This window comes from Papio anubis, chromosome 9 (assembly GCF_008728515.1).
Source record: "Papio anubis isolate 15944 chromosome 9, Panubis1.0, whole genome shotgun sequence".
Classification (NCBI taxonomy): domain Eukaryota; kingdom Metazoa; phylum Chordata; class Mammalia; order Primates; family Cercopithecidae; genus Papio; species Papio anubis.
This window is the reverse complement of record NC_044984.1, coordinates 32,807,550-32,813,549: the sequence shown is the minus strand read 5'-3', so window position 1 is coordinate 32,813,549 and position 6,000 is coordinate 32,807,550. Positions and strand designations below refer to the sequence as shown.

At 35.6% G+C, this 6,000-nt stretch overlaps 1 long non-coding RNA gene across 1 annotated transcript in view; it reads left to right on the top strand.

Annotated features, from left to right (window-relative positions):
* The first annotated feature begins 431 nt into the window (after window positions 1–431).
* The window catches only part of LOC108580946, a 28,648-nt gene continuing 23,079 nt past the window's right edge, over window positions 432–6,000 (top strand). Inside the window, exon 1 of the long non-coding RNA XR_002515602.2 lies at window positions 432–4,796. This is a non-coding gene — a long non-coding RNA (uncharacterized LOC108580946). The remainder of the gene's footprint in view (window positions 4,797–6,000) is intronic.

The following is a 6,000-nucleotide window of genomic DNA, read 5'->3' as shown; positions in this document are numbered from 1 at the left end:
TGGCTGGAGGCTTAGATAGAACAAAAACAAAGGAAAAGTAAATTGGTCCCGGTTTCTCTCTCTATCTCTTTCTCTCTCTCTTTCTCTCTTTCTCTCTCTTCCCCCTCCCTCCCCTTGGATCTGGGATACACTCTTCTTCTCCTACCTTTAGATATCAAAACTTCAGACTCTCTGACCTTTGGACTCTGGAACTTACAACAGTGTCCTCCTGGGTTCTTAGGCCTTTGGACTTGGACTGAGCCATGCTACTGACTTCCCAGGGTCTCCAGCTTGCAGACAGCCTGTCATGGGACTTCTCAGCCTCCATAATCATGTGAGCCAATTTTCCTAATAAATCCCCTCTTAAAAAAATATATATATAAAAAACTAATATGTATATTACATATATATTACTAATATATTTATCATCTATATATAATAAATGCATATATGCATATGTAAATATGTATGAGCCATTTCTACTGGTTCTGTCTCTCTGGGGAACCCTGATTAATACATACCTAATTACCACTCAGGCAACCAGCACCAATAATCAACCATTTTCTTCTTAATATTCCTGAATCCTTAAGTGCATTAAACTATGCTTTATTTGTTAACAGAAATAGGGACCAGTGTAAATTTAACCAGTATGAAACTCATAGGGCCAGGAGAAGAGTAGCCCAAGGGAACAGTGGTGTCATTTATGAAGCTATTGTCTCTGAGCTTCAAACACACTGTTCCATACTCTATTTTATTAGGGCTCAATCTCTATACACCACAATTCTACTTTTCTAGCTGGTATTCTTTAGGCTTTGTTGATGGAGTGTGCTAGAGAGACATTGAAAGCCTAGAAGAAGAAACTTGCTCCTCTCTGTGCATTTGTCTGCTTCATGACTGCTTTCTTTTCCTGTGTGTTTCATTTTAGTAACGATTTTTCACTCCAGGAGTACAATTCCTTCTCATAGCAGCAGAGGCATCTAATTTGCAAATTTTCTTTTATTTGAAGAACTACCTTCGGAGTAAGTTTACAGGCACTCCTTCTTCAGAGGTCTGAGTCAAAGTTGCTTGGGCCCCCTCCTCTAAATACCTTCTGGTGTTTAGAGAAACCAGCACCAGGTGAGCACACCATCCTCAAAGCTCTGTGTTTTAAATCTGCAGGTCTCCTCATCCTCACTTTTAAGTTTTATTAATCTTAAACTTCTGCCTTTGTTTCTTCAGCCTTAGGGATGATTGCTGCTTCCTACCACTGCTATCCCCCCGATAATTCACTGTTATTTTTCCTTTTCAGTTACTCTGTTGAAAATGAATCCTAATTATTGCATTTTTATATATTAAATTTTTTCTATACAAATACCTAGTGTAGTTTGTTTCCTCACTGGGCTCTGACTGATACAGAAGACAGAAGGTCTTCTCCATTTAGGATTCAGACTAGGTCATGCCACCCCAGTTAATACCACAAAGGATTACAGAAAAAGAAGATATAGAAATGGGGAATATTGTTAGAGAACAATTAAAACAATAAAGATGTAGAACTTACACTTCTTCCAAACAGAATATTCATTTCACTAGTAAGGCAGTATAAAACTGGGTGTAAAAGAAGTACCTTAAATTTTCATGACATATAACCCAACACCTATGGCTAAATGTGTTAATAAAATGGGCTATTCAATTGTTCCTTCTATAAACTAGCACTGCCATAGTACATAGGGATTATCTGACAATATAGTTAAGTATTCAATGTATTTGAATGGGTGAGACTTTTAGGCAGGGTCTGGGTGGACTCATTTATTAGGGAGACAGAAATAAGTAGGTTAATATAGGATTGAACCTTTAGATAAGTTTTATAAATACTATATAGAACCATTTTGTTCCCATTGATTACATCTATTGATTATAGGCATGGGCTTTTGGGTGGAGGTGCCAGAAAGAGCCTTTCTCAGACTTAGGTTCCTTTGATGATCTATACTACAATTAGGCAATGGATACTATTAGTAGCTTCATGGATTGAATTCAAAATTCCTGCAGTCCTATATGCTACATTGAAAGGGATGATGAAGCTAGTAAAGGCTATTCATGTGATAACTTCACATTAATTCTGAATGTCCACCTATTCTATATCACAGTTGAACTGAATAGTCTAGGGATCACCAAGGAAGACCTAGAGAAGGAGTCAACTTGGTAACTTGAAACCAGTTTTGCAAGAAATACAATTTGGTAACAAAATAACCTTTCTTCTGTTTAAGCTCTGATATTTAGTACAGGACTATATTCTAGGCAATACTAACCACAGTTGGTGCAAAGGATCAACTTCTACTGTTGTTTCTATAAATTGCAGCCTAGCTATGAAGGTAAGACTCTACTGGGTGCAATGCCCTATCTACTACTCAATTGGTTGGAGGATTTTTACGTCAATTATATATGCAGGTGAAGAGGGGTCAGAGGAAGAAAATTTATGACTAGCAGCAAGTTATTTTTTTTAATGTTTTACAGCTATTATTGTTGGAGAAAATGAATATATAATTGTAGTCATCAGACCACTCACTGTCAAAACCATCCAGGTCATAAAAGAGTACTAAATGCAAGACAATAGACTTTTTAGTGCCTTGGAAACTGGATACAGATATATTTCTCAGAAATGCTTAGAAACTGCTCAAAACTGGTTCTAGTTTTACAAAATGAGGATGTGGCTTTGATGATACAAAATTTGGTTAAAAGAAAAGAGAGCCTGACATTTGTAAACATTATCTTGCATGAAAGGATTATTTGCAGAGATTACATGTATAAATCCCTATTAGAGACCAAAGTGTGTATGGGGGGAGGGGGGGAGTGGTTGTTCCTGTGTGTGTGTGTGTGTGTGTGTGTGTGTGTGTGTGGCTTCCTGTCACCAGTTATCTCTAGGTAAATACTGCAGCTAAAAACACCACTGGCAAGTATTCAATACAGATGTTCTCAGTACAGATTAAGACTTTTAATCAACAATTTAAGTAGAGCTTTTGATATTTAATGTTTTTGGTTTAATTTTATAATAACAGTGAAAAACAAGGAATATATAAAAGGAAGAAACAAGGTTGGATAAAAACACAAAACCTGAAACTAAACCAAAGTTTTATCTTGGATACACTCTAAATACGAACTTCCTGCTAGTTGCATAAGACAAGTTATTTAATTTCTCTGTATTTCATTGTTCTTAACTGTACAATGAGGATAATAATAGTCTCTAGCTCAGGGCTCCTATAAGAAAATCAGATAGTACATATAAAATAATTACTAGGTTGTCTGGCACAAAGTAAGTACTAAATAAATATTAGCTACCAGTATTGCCTATTATTACTATCATTAATGGGAGGAAGAAAATAAAGAGGAAGAAAGTCATCTGAGGCCGCAGAGTGACTGTCAGGGAGCCTAATCTATTTTAATTGCAGCCTTTTTTATTAACATCTGTGTTGAAATGTTTCCACATTCTCTTTTCCACTGCCATTGGGATAATGTCCAAGTTTGTTAGTAAGATGTTTAAGTGTATTTTTAATGAGGCTTTAACAATGCTGTCAGTCATCACATGTTTTAACTATTTTGATCTACTTGATAATTCTCAAACATAAACTTCACATTTCCATATCTTTGGTCATTTTTCCTTTTGTTGGAGTGTCCTGCCCTTTCCCTTTATATATCTGTCAAATTGTTATTTACCCTTTATTACATAGCTGTCTTAGTCAGAGATTGTTTGGATGCAGTACCAGAGATCACCTTAAGCTAAATTTTATAAAAACTGTGAATTTAATGGAAGGACACACAAGGCTATCAAACAGAACCTAAGGGCGAGAACTACAGTCAAGCCTCAGGAGGACTAGAGTCAGGAATTGGAAAATAGCCTGGAATCAAAACTCTTTTTCTCACTCTCCTTGTCTCTTTCTGTGAAGCTAAATGTCATTATATTATCTTTCCTTCAGTGTAGTCTTCATTCTTCTCTCTCTCTGAAACTGGGTTCTTTTTTTTTCATGTACATGATGGAAAATAGCTACCACAGGATTTGTATTCTTTCAATTTAGTTAATAACAGAATGGTTTAGAATTTTTATTTTCAAAGTACTTTTTAAAAAAATTGTCTAATTACTCTAGCTTGGGCCAAGCTTCTCCTGTAGGATCAGCCTTGGCTAGGAGAAGCATAGATATTTACTCAAACATATCTTCAGGGCCACCTCTTGATGGGAAGAAAAGGATGCAGGGCTAGGAAGAGTGTACACAGGGCAGGATGCCTACATTTATCTTCTCTTTAAAGCATATTCAAACTCCTGCCAGGTAGGACTCATTATTCCTCTCTGTGAGCCTTTAGAACTCATCATATCATAATATTGTTAATTATACAGAACACACATACATATCCTCATTAGAGTGTGAGTGCCTCAAAGACTAGTGGGTTGCCTAATTTATCTTTATATTTTAGGCACTTAATAGTGATACAGCTCTCAAAGAGCTCCAAGTAATAGGTGAAAGCCAAGAATAATAATTTCAAGAGAAGGAAATATTTTATAAGAGAAACCAGCATTATAGAAGTTTAAGAAAACTATAAATCTTTTTTTTTTTTTGTTAGTGACCGTGAAGTTTTCATGAACAAGGTGGTATGTGAATTGTATCTTGAAGGACATGTCATTTTTGCCTGGTAAAGAAGTTAAAGGCAATTTCTTCCCTAAAAAGGAGAAAAAAGAAAAAGAAAAAAAATTGTGCAAATAGAGAAATGGTAAGATGTGCACATGGAAATGTAATGTGAGATTCAGTAAAATTGTCTGGTCAGTTGGAACCCATAAAAGGGATAAATGCAAGGTAAGATGATAAATACAATTTGTATAAATTTAAAAGGATTTCACTGAAACAATATTTGCTTTTTGTACTATATTTTGCAAGATAATAATTAAAAATAGATATGTTTTAATTTAGCCACTTTCCTATTTAGAAAGAAAAAGTACAGCTTGCTGCCAGCACTCATTTAATTTTACATAAACCTACTCTTCAAGGCCGAGGCAAATCTGACTGATTTTCAATGTGAAAATAAAGTATAAAAAGTGTTCTTGGAGTTATTTCTAAACAGAACTAACATCAGAATCATCTAAATCATCACAATTGTTTATTTTGGAAAAATTAGATTCATCAAATGAATCTTCAGCCAATTTGAGAATGATGTTAATATGTAGGCATGCTACATTTTTTAGGATTTGACACTTTCAGCAACTGAGAATTACTATATTTTTGTAAATGGACAGACCACTAATAAACACAGAATGCTATAAACAGAATGATGTCTTTTGTTTCCAAAGTTGATATACAAGAGGAACGTGAAAATAATAATAAAAGCGAGATATTTCATGGCAAACTTATCTCTAGGTAAATGCTGCAACTGCAAGCACCTCTGGCCAGTATTCTTGCTGCACTCAGGACAAGGCTTAAATGGTTGCTTGCAGAATAAAAGCGCTGTCTGAGGATAAAAGAAAATAATAAGTGTATAGTGAGGAGGCTAAATTGTATACGTTTGTTTGCCTAGAAAAACTGATTTAACGACAGCCCCTTTATTGGAAAAGTTTACTAATAAATGGCATTCAATAAATCATCAGATCAAAGATTTATATTTTAGTCTTACCAAAGTGGGAGCAAATGAGAACAAGCAAAGGCTATTCTGAGCTTGCTATAGCAATGGAGGAAGCCACCATCACTAGTGTTTGGTACAGACTCAAAGGCAGACAAAGGAATAGGAATGCTTTATAGTGGGAAAAGGAAAGCCTTCAGGTGTGCCCTGATTAGGGGTGTTGGTGTGGAAAAGCCATAGGTGGGATAAACTAGTAGTGAGGCATCCTATGTGATTGGCTTGGAGAACATATTTGGATGCCTCTAGATGGTCCTAAAGTCATGCAAAAATTGGGGAAGTCATCAATTATTAATCAAGTCCAGGGCATTTGGGGCCACTTGTTACAAGGTTATCATTTGACTTCCCGGACCATTTACTATGAATAGTGGTCTGATTCCTTAGAAGTCT